We start from the raw sequence: 5,889 nt of genomic DNA, 5'->3' as shown, positions 1-5,889 counted from the left end.
CGCCCGGCCGAGATGCGTCCCTTAGCTGCGGGGGCCCCCGCTCCTGAGGCAGGCAATAGGCCAGCCGGACTCTGCACACGCTCAGCGGTCTCCTCGGGCCATGTCCAGAGATGCGGGGGCCAGAATCATTTCTTGCTTTCGGAATGCTAGGTTGGCAGGAGCCGGGCCCAGAGACGGGAGCTCATTCCGTCATGCAGCACTCAGGTCTCGAACTGCCGAACTACCAACCTTCCGGTCTGCAGATCAGCTCCTTAATCACTGAGCACCTTACAGGCCCACAACATGTCCAGGGTAGGAGCTTGTGGGAGTCAAAACTCCCTTCGTTGGGTCTCCAAAGGGCTCCTGAACTCAGATCTGGCTCTTCTTCCATTGCAGTCAGCAGACGTGAATCCCCACGCACAGCCCAGGGCTTACAGGCCCACAACATGTCCAGGGTAGGAGCTTGTGGGAGTCAAAACTCCCTTCGTTGGGTCTCCAAAGGGCTCCTGAACTCAGATCTGGCTCTTCTTCCATTGCAGTCAGCAGACGTGAATCCCCACGCACAGCCCAGGGCCCGCTTTTGTGCTGGCCCCTTGCCGGGATCTTGGATCTACCACGGCATGTGCAAGGCTGTGTGCAGAACGGGTCCTTCCTCTGGGTGGGTCCAAATGTGTTCCCGGCCCAGCCACGATCCGGAGTACCTTGCATTGCTCCCCCCCCCGCCCCCACCCAAACGAACCTCTCCACCACGTGCTCCCCGCACTCCTCCCCCCAAGCAGTGGGAGGGCTCCTCGTGTCCTCCTGGCCCCACTGCTGGACCTCCTGACGGCCCCTGGTGTGTTTGGCCACCGAGTGACACAGGAGTGTCGGACTGGAGGGGCCACTGGCCTGATCCAACACGGGGGGGGGCTTCTCTTGTGTTCCAGCGGGCAGGTGTGCCCGTGTCCTCCTGGCCCCTCCCCCCCCTCTGGGGCCCCAGGCCTCCCTGGCACTTTCCTGGCCCGGGTGGGGGTGGGGCCGACATACCGGGTCTGGGCCCCTCGCTCCCTCCGAGTGGGCAGAGCCCAAGGGAGGGGGGGGGTTCCGGTCACCCCAGGGCCCTCCCGCCTCTGCTTCTGGCCAGCCCCTCTCAGGCCGGTCTGCAGAAGCTGCCCAGCCACCCAGTTGGCCGGCCTGCTGTGAAAGAGCCAGTGCCCCTCCCTGGGGGCTCAGTGGCAGAGCCTCTGCTTGGCAGGCAGGAGGTCCCCCCCCCGCCCCACACAGGAAGCGGCCTTCTACCCCATCCCCCCCCCAGGGTCCGGGAGGGTCAGTCCGGGCGACGCAACCTGGCACCCCCAGGGTCTCGGGCGGAGGGCTTCCACCTCGCCTCCTGCCTGGTCCCCGGCTGAACCGACCAGGGAGCTCCTGCCTGCCAAGCAGAGGCCCTGCGGCTGAGCCAGAGCGCCTCGTCTGAGCGGGGGGTGGGAAAGACCTCTGCCCGAGACCCTGGAGACTCGACAAGGCCGGCCTTCGTGGGCCCTGTGTGGGTCTGACAGGGGCCCCCGGGCTTTCTCCCTGGACCCTGGGTCTGAGGTTCAGGAGAAGGCAGCTTCGGGGGACACCCCCCCCCCTGGCACATGAGGCCGGGCGCTTCCTGGGCAGCCACACTCCCTCCTGCCGACATGGAAGGGGGTCAGCGCTAGGGGCACTGGCTGGCCCTGCCCTTATCCCAGGGAACACGACTCCCCCCCACACACACACACTCTGTGGGTCCCTGATTTTGGGCTCATCTGCACGCGCGCGCGCGCACACACACACACCAGAGTCTGGGGAGGTTGAGGTGAGCTCCAAGCAAGTGGCTGGGATGAGACCAGGAACCCTGAGCCCCCCCCCCAAGCTGGTGGCCCTCCTTCACCTTCCGCCTCGCAGGGTCGTTGGGAGGGCAGGGCGGGAGAACTGGGGGGTCTCCTTGGAGTGAAAGTGCAATAGATGGGGAGGACGGGTCCCTCCTCTGTGCTGAGGAGAAGTGTCATGTGCCAGCTGCTGCTTCTTTTTCTACCCCCCCAGCCCTCGCAGGTCTTCGCCTGAGGCAGGCCTGAGCCCGGGGCGCCGTGTGCAGGGAGGGCGGGGCGAGGGACCTGCCGACTTCAGCCCCCTGCTGGAAAGGGGGGCCCTTCGATCCCCCCCCCCAGAGGCTTTGGTCCTGGGAAGTGACGTTTCCCCTGCAGACGACGGCTGGCTTCTGCTGGGGGGGAGGGGGGGCTGCTGCCGGGGCCGGGGGAGCCATGCTCCCCCCCCAGACCTGAACCCAGTCTGTCCCGTGGGGCACCCGACGACAGCTCCGCCCCCACGGCTTCAAGCCCAGGTTCAGCGGCCAGAGAGCCACCCAGCCGGCCAGGAAGGCCGCCTTGCATGAGCCCCCTTGGAGAGTTCCTTGCTGAAGGCCGGCCCAGCCAGGGGGGGAGGGAGAGAGAGAGAGAGAGAGCCCCACCCTGGCAAGTCCGGCGGCACCCCTCGCCTGCCAGCCCCCTCCCCGCCCCCCTGGCAGCCACGGCTGGCAAGGCCAGGACCTTGGGCAGGGGGCCTGGCGAAACCCCTTGACTTGTGACTGAGGAGAAGAGCCCCGCCGGGCTGGATTGGTCAGGAGAGCCACTGCTCAGGGCGGGCCAGGGCACCACCCCCTATAAGGGGTGGTGGCCAGTGCAGGGCAGGGCGCAACACCACCTTTGCCAGCAGATCAGACCTGCCCAGCGGAGCAGATAAGGGCTGCCCTGCCGAGGCAGGAAGTGGGCTGGGGCGTGGGCCGCTTCGACCCACGTAAGCACACGTCTGAGTTGCACAGAACATTGAATCCGATGGAAAGAAGAAGAAAACAGTCCTGGGTCACTTAGCTGTGAAAGGAAGGAGTTCTTGCAACGTCTTCAAAGTGCAAGTGGCTTCAGGCAGGCGTCAGGGGCCTCATTCCCTCTGGGTCCTCCAGGCAGGGCCAGGCCTGCAGTTCTGCAGCCCAGGAAGCCAGTCCAGGGAGGGCGCCTTCTCGGGCACCCAAGTGGCCCCAGACTGCAGACCCCAGGTGGGGGGGGGAGGATGAAGTGGATCACCCTTGGTCAGCCTGCCTGTCCTTGCACCGGGGACGCCTCCTTGTCAGCAGGCCAATCAGAAGTAGGATGGCCAAGGAATGGTGGGGGGCACTGCCAGGGGGGAGGGGCTGGTCAGAGGGGCACGCAGAGGGTTCCCGAGATCCCTCCTCTCCCCAAACCCCACCCGGCTGTATCCCCCAATCTCCAGGGCTCTCCCAACCTGGAGCTGGCAACCCGAACATCCTGCCAGGCCTGGACTTTGGGAAGGGGGAGGTCTAGAAAACACCCCACCCAGGAAGGCGCTTTCACAGGATGGGGGGGCGGGCTGGGGAACAACGGGGGGGGGCTGCTGGGCCTTCCCTCCTGTTTCTGGGGTGGGGTCAGGTGCGGCCCTCTCACCGACCAAGAGATTCGGAGGGGGGGGACTGGCCCCCTCCTCCTGACAGCTGCTGGAGCTGTTGGTTTGGGGGAGGGGGGACCGGGCGCTGATGGTCAGCATCACAATGATGCCCCCCGCTGGTTGGTGGGCCTTCACTGACCCCCCCCCCCGGCTTGGGGGAACTAGCAACCCTAATTCCCCTCCATGGCATGGCTGGCGCAGGAAGGGGGCAGTATCAGTTTGCAAAGCCCCTCTTCATGGAAGCCAGGAGGAAGGCGCAAAACGAGAGCGGTGGTGGGGGAGGTCTCACCCAGCATTGCAAGCGCCCAGCATTGCAAGCGCAGAGGCAAAACCTCGCAGGGAGGGGAGGGGAGGGGAGGGGCTACACCTCTTTAAAGTCATAGACCTGAAAACCAACCCCTCAAAAAACCAAACAAGCACGGAGGGTCAGCCAGGCGAAATGGCCAAGTCTTCCCCCATGCTAGAGGTGGGTGGGGACACCTTGACCTCGGTGCTGCCACCAAGGAGGCCCTTGCTTGGCTCGCCGCCAGTCCAGCCTCAGAGGGTGGGGGGCGCCTGCAGCGCCCCCCCCCCAGAGGACCACTTGTATGGGAGCAGGCGCTCCGTCAGGCCTCGGAAGCAGGTGCCACCTCAGGGCTCAAGGCCTGCCGCTGCCCACCGGTTTCAGCTCTCTCCCCTGTCCCCGACCCCGGGCAAGGCCTCTTCTCTCAGCAACCCCTCCCCCAATATGCAGCTAAGGGGGCTGTCCTACCCTCAAGGGTCGTTGTAAGAATGAAGAGAAGCGAGTGTCTGCGAAGTGCTTCGAATGCTTCAAAGCACCAAATGAACGCTCAGAGGAAGGCCTCGGCCCCAGTGGGCAGGAGGCTCTGGGGGGCGAGGAGGGTCCAGAGCTCAGGCTAGCGGGGGTGCCGGGGTGTGTGTGTGTGGATTCTGGGGAGGCCCTGGAGGGGACGGTGGGGAACGCGGTACGGAAGCCCTGGAGAATGGTGGGGAATGGGGCTGCCACAGGGGGAAGGGGGGTCACCGGAAGCCACGGCCGGTGTAAAGAAATGGTCACTGTGGGGAGCAAGGGAGGGGCTTCCCATGGCAACGGGATTGTGAGGGAAGCAGGCCCTGGGCCAGCAAAGGTTCTGGTGGGTCGCCCCGTGGCGGTCTGGAGCAGCAGAACAGAGCCTGAGGCCCAGTCCGGCCCCGCTGAGACCGGCAAGGCTGCTTGGTCCCGTGTGCACCCACCCCTCTTCTGCACACCGCAGTTGGGACCCGGTGGTGGACTGGGGGGAATGGAACGCGGTGGGGCAGGGCTTGCCAACCTACAGGAGGGACAAGGGGTCTCCAGGACAAGACGTCTGGTCCCCTGGAGAAAGTGGCTCTTGGGGGGGGTGGACTCTGCCTCCCCAAACCCTGCCCATTCGACGCTCCATCCCCAAGTCCTCAGGAGCTTCCCCAGCCTGCTGGAGTTGGGAAGCCTGGGGGGGGGGGGGACACTGAATGGGGAATGGAACTCAGCAGTGTGTCCCCCCCCCTCCAACCAGTCCCCACTGTGAACTGTGCCCCGGCCGGCAGGGCACGGGGGGGGGGTGGCAGCCAGAAGACATTCAGCACCCCTGACCACCTGTTTCTGTGCTGAGGGTACTCAGACTTGTTCCTGAGGACTGACTGTCCAGTTTGCCTCACCGAAGGCTGGCCCGGTCACCCCCTCCTGTCCTGCGGAACCTCCTCCCACTGGAGAGGGCAAGAGGCCTCCCTGCCTCAGGGACTCCTCCTCCGGCGCCTCCCGGCCAAGGCCCCCTCCTCTGAGCCGGGGAGTCTTGTGAGCAAAAATGCTGCCTTGCGAGCGGCTGGCATGAAAGTGGTGAGCGAGCGGTCGGGCTGCTGCATCAATCCGTCTGCTCTTCTGGAGCCCATCCCCATCCCTCCTGAGCCAGGGCGAAAATGGGTGAGCCGGAGGCTCAAAACCTGTGAGCGCGCTCCCACGAGCTCAGCTGAGAGGGAACACGACTCCCCACCAGTCCTGCTCCAGGCGCCGCTGCGGACCAAGGCCTCCCACTCTGGCCTGGCCAAGCGGCCGCAGGAACGGGCGAACCCCCGGGCTCGGAAGGGCTCTTTGGGTCGCCCCCCCCGGACTAAGGACCGGCCCGAGCCCCCCTCCCGGACCACCCGGGGGCGCCCTACGGCAGGCTCGCCCCTGCCCCGCCCTTCGCCCCCGGAACGCCCGGCCACTGGCCGCCGGCCAAGCGGGAAACCTCCGCCCGGGGCCCTTCGCCTGCCGCTGCGGCCCGGCCCGGCCCGGCCCAGGAAGGAAGAAGGTCACGCCAAGGTCAGCCCGGCCGCTCCCGTCCGAAGAGGGGCGCCGCCGGCAGGCCGGGACAGCAGCAGCAGCAGCAGCAGCGGGGCCCCCCCCCCGCTTCGCCGCCCGGCCGGCGGCTCGAGTTGCCGGCGTGTCCTTTCGGC

The sequence above is a fragment of the Gekko japonicus genome, unplaced genomic scaffold, assembly GCF_001447785.1.
Source record: "Gekko japonicus isolate JY-2015 unplaced genomic scaffold, Gekko_japonicus_V1.1 scaffold761, whole genome shotgun sequence".
NCBI lineage: Eukaryota > Metazoa > Chordata > Lepidosauria > Squamata > Gekkonidae > Gekko > Gekko japonicus.
The sequence above is the reverse complement of the archived record's forward strand: the minus strand, read 5'-3'. Positions refer to the sequence as shown.